This window comes from Pygoscelis adeliae, unplaced genomic scaffold (genome assembly GCF_000699105.1).
Source record: "Pygoscelis adeliae isolate BGI_AS28 unplaced genomic scaffold, ASM69910v1 Scaffold60, whole genome shotgun sequence".
Lineage (NCBI taxonomy): Eukaryota > Metazoa > Chordata > Aves > Sphenisciformes > Spheniscidae > Pygoscelis > Pygoscelis adeliae.
This window is the reverse complement of record NW_008823954.1, coordinates 2,869,767-2,874,586: the sequence shown is the minus strand read 5'-3', so window position 1 is coordinate 2,874,586 and position 4,820 is coordinate 2,869,767.

Here is a 4,820-nt window from a genome sequence, read left to right as displayed (position 1 = left end):
AGTCAAGATCAGCTTCCTACTCACTGGAGCTGTCTTGACAGGCACCCTGGGGATCTTCCGCCTCTTCCCACTCGAATCCAAGGTCTGTGACCGTCCCATTTGCCCCATTTCTGTCTTTTGACACACTGTCAGGCATAGGAGGGCCTGTGGAAACTTCTGTCAGCAGCACTCATCCTACGAGAGGGAGGGAGAAAAGCACATCTTTCCTGGAACTGGATATCCAATGAGGTCAACTAGATCCTCAGGCACCTCATCACAGTAACCCATGCGTCACAGTAACCCATGCACAGTAACCCATGGGGTCCCTTGACAGCAGCACACCAGGCATCAGCCAATACTGCCTCCTTGTGCATTGTTGCTAGGGCAGACAGGTATGGGACTGAGCCTGTTGGGGTCAGTCTTTCTGCTACCAGGCTTGGTGGAGAGCCAAAGCCAGGGATGGAAGTGTTGCCATCTCTCTCCAGTCTATGGAGAAAGCAAAGATTCTTCAGCATCTCCCCCTAGATCATTAGACTGACACAAGATGCTTGGGACTGCAAAGAGGAACCAACCACTAACCTGTGACACAACCACCTAGAACAGGTAGGAGGACCTAGCAAGGAAGTCCCAACTTGCTGCAAACTGGGAAAGTGAGCTCAGACAGGTGATCTAGAAGCAGCAGATGAGTTAAAGCAGTAGGATCCCTTGTTCAGCAGCACAGGACAGCTTCTTCTTCCTCACTGCTGCTTCACAATTTCCCTGGGAGTGCTTCCTCCTCATGCTGCTTACATTTCCCTTTTCCCTGAGCCAGCCACAGTTCACTGAGGTCAGAAAACAACAAAAACCTGGTCTACAGTGCAGTCTAGTGGAGAGCAGATTTTCAGCCACCATTATCTGACTCTCCACAAGGCAGACAGTTTTGGGATGGCTTTTTAACTCCTCCTGTTCAGATTTTCCAGCAGCAGCCAGGAGGCTGAGTCAATGGAAGAGGCTGTGTCTCATGCTGGATGGATTCATGCTGTTGATCCTCTCTGCCAGTCCTTCAACAGCTCTCACTGTGCTACTCAATTCTTCAGAAATCTATCGATTTGCTAAAAACACCTCCATCTTTGCTTTCTACCTCATGAATCCTTCTCTTACCTTCAGCCTGGATAATTATAGTTTATTTCTTAGGGGAGGAGGGAGGAAAGGGTTTCCACTGGAGACACAGTTAGCATCTGCTACCCAGAGAAACAACAAGGGTTCTGCCACTGATAGCAAAAGTCTCAAAGGCAGTATATACCCTTACTGGGAGCAACAAAAAGCATGCCCACTACCAATTTCAAAACATCCGTGGGCTGGAGAAAGTCACTCATTGCCATCACCATTGGAGTCATTACAGAAAAGAGGGTACAATAACAGAGCAAGAACTTCATACTAATGCCATCAACCATCAATATCTGAGACTTGGCAAATCCAAAGCAAGTCTTTCCTAGGCTCCCTTACAGTCATGGTCCAAGCACAGAGAGAGTCTGTGCAACAGCTTTGGGGACACTGGAAGAATTCCAAGGTGGTATTATTCAAAGCCTAATACTGCTTCATAATCAATTAGTTTTATTAACTTTCCCTGCCACCCAGAGTCTTTTGTGTGATGGCAGACAGATGTTCCCCAGGTGTTTGCAGACTGGCTTAGCTAATACTTTTGATAACCTGAACCTGCACAGCAGATGCATTAACAGATTTTGACATGATGCCATTAGTTTTGCAGCTGATGGCAGGGTGGGATGAGGGGGAAGAGAGGGAAGAACAAATAAATAAATGTTAGAAGAGAGAGAAAAAGAAAAAGAGAGACTAATTTATAAGCTTCCTTCTCGCTCCAGAACATGTAGTCCAGGCGCTGGCAGACGGTGCTCCCCATCTGCGCCATTCCTGGGGCAAGGGGGCAGATTCCACAGCCGGCTCCATCCTGCCAAAATCCCCTCCTTCCCCCTCCACCTTTACCCCCTCCTTTGAAGTACAATTGCATAGACTTCCATCTGGCAAGGAAGCCTGTGCTTCACGAACGCACGCACACTTCAAGACCATAGCGAGGAGGGCGTTTAAGGTACAGAGACAGGGAAAGTGCATCACAAAAGGCAGATAGTGGGTAATACAGAAACACTCCCTTTTCTGCTCCTTCCGATGAGTCAACATGATGAGTCTGTTGTGTAAAACATATGCTGCTTGTACATCTGCATAAAATGAGGCAGCGAGATCTAGGAGTGTTCATTAAGGGGCTGAATTCAAACCTTATTTTTAATCTCAAGCTTACTCCCTACCCATAATTAGGCCTCCAGTCAGTCATTGAAGCTCTATCTGTGTGCCTTTCCTTACCCTTAAGAGAGGATTAAACCTTCTACCCAAGGAGTTGTAAAGAACTGATTCTACATCCACAAAGCCTTGTGTTTTACATTTGTGAAGAGATAAACAAACAGTTTACATCTGAGCAAGATCCGAAACAGATGCAATGAGCCTTCCAAAATAAGGCAGAGAAAATCCAGGTCAAAAGATCCCTTCACCTTTCTCACTGGGAGTTAACACCACAGGCAGAAGCAAAACGGGAGACAGAAGAGAGAGAAAAGCCACCACCTTTGCCAACAGTCACTGTGTCCACATTCGAGATGAGTTCAGGAAGCTGGTGACAGCTGCCCTTTTCCCAAAGAAGCTCAACAAATGCAGCAGCATGGCTTCAATTTGCAGCCTTTTTATAACCTCTGGTAACACATTTTACAAATTAAACTCATGAGATCTATGGACTCATTACTGGCTCTTGAACACAACTCCCTTCGGATAAAGTGTGACCACTTCTGCACAGATATTGTGTAAGAAACTGCAGCATCTCTGCCTATGTGTCATTTGGCCAGATGTTCATCACACTAGTTAATGTTTCCCTAAACCCATACACCAACAGATCTCAAATCCATCCTTTTAGAGTAACAAGCATTTTGATGGAAACCAGCAGATACTCACTGAAGGGGCCAGAGAGAATGTTGCCATGCAGTGGCTCAGCAAGTACGGCTGCTTCCCACTCCCTAGACACACATATTCTCCTCCACTCCAAGTCAGCAGGGCAGAAACCATCCCCTCCAAAACATCCTCTTCGTCCACCTGGAGACTGCACTGTAACCAAAACCAGCATCAGAGATATCGGTTAAGCCTTTGCAAAGGCTTTCTCTGTGCCTTTCCCAAGAATGTCACCTGCACCATTTCCCCCCTGCCTGGGAAGTTAAGTTCCCTCATTTATCAAGGGATCATTATTCCCAGCTTGCACAGCTTTGCCCAGGCTTTCAGGAAAACAGGATGGCAGTTTAAGGTACATCTGATTTATACATTATCAAAGACGAAGTCACTTAGTCAGGAAAATTATGTAAGCCTGCATGTGTCTAAATGCTCCATCTCAATTATACAGGAGTGGCAGGCAGTGTCCTTCCCAGCGAGATTTCCAGCCACTCTGGGATTAGCACACAGTTTGCCTGTGTAAAATGTTATCAGTGCAGTGAGGCGAAAGTGAAGACCTCATGGCTCCAGCCCCCTCTGCCATGCATCAGGCAACTCGTTTTGTCTGTTTTAACTTATTCCAGCAGTAATCCTAAAATCAGGGCAACAATTACTTAAGGCAGAGTTCTTTCAGACGCAGGGGAAACTTGTATAGCAAGAGCCTGTGTTCCTATAGGCCATGAATCCCAAGCCTTCCCTTCTCTAGCATTAATTATATGAAATCACCAATATTAGATGGAAGAGATAATTTAGGGGAACAGAAGATTATTCAGAAGGGTATGGCTGATTGCTGATTTATTAGCATCTAGCTCTACTGTTTCAGTCAACTAAGAATGTCAGGGGAGGGGGAGCAGAAGGGCCATGACCTTGTTCTCTACCCTGCGTTCAGCCTACTTTGAGGCTTAATGTTCACAGCAAGAACTATGCTCCCCAAGAAATGTGCACAGGGAATATTGAGAGCCTTGCGAGTTTTGCATTGTTCACAGAAGGGGACTGATCCAAGGAAGGGGAGGCTTTGTACAAGCCTTTGGAGGCATGGTGCATCACAGCCACTGTGAATTAGAGCTCTTGGCTGTAACCCTCCCCTACTATATTGCACTGGGTTAGTTTGTCTGGCACAGCACAGACACTCTGTTGCCTCTTGGCTCCATATACCCTGTTATTTCCCTTTTGTGCTGCCCCTGGCAGAAACATCACTACAGGGAGGGAGAACAAATTATTTGTTCCTGCATTGGAGAGGATCTGGAGGGAAAAGTGGTGGCAAACAATTACTTCTCCCTGGATGACAAGTCAAAATTCCCTTCCTTGTCCACAAGTACAAACCCTGTTCTCATCCCCAGGATAGCATGGGATGTCCCCTGCTACTGCATGCTGCCCTCCAGGATGTGCCACTCTAAGATAATCAAGGCACCCTTACAGGACTGGCAGATTGGCCACAGGGCAACCAAGCTGTGGTATTTGTTATTCTCAAGCTATCTCAAGTGGTAGCTTGAGAATAACTCAACTCAGGCATTGCAGGTGAGGTAGTTTGGTGATGGTCCTAGGAAGCACCCCAGCAAAGTCAACTACTGGTGCAACAGCTTGTCAAAAAGCTAGAATAGAAGTTTTGGCGAGAGCAATGGAGTGCCAGGGGCCACCTGTTGTCCATACCACATCAGTAAGGCAAGTGGTCACCATCATGCAGGGAAAGCCCTATTTCATGCAGCCATTAAAGCACAAAGTGTCAAGGTGTGTGTGCTGCATACAGTGCTGAGTAGACAGCACCATTTTTTTCACGGCATAGGTAGGTTTAGGTCTTAACTCATCTTGTTTAGGTGACTTGGTGG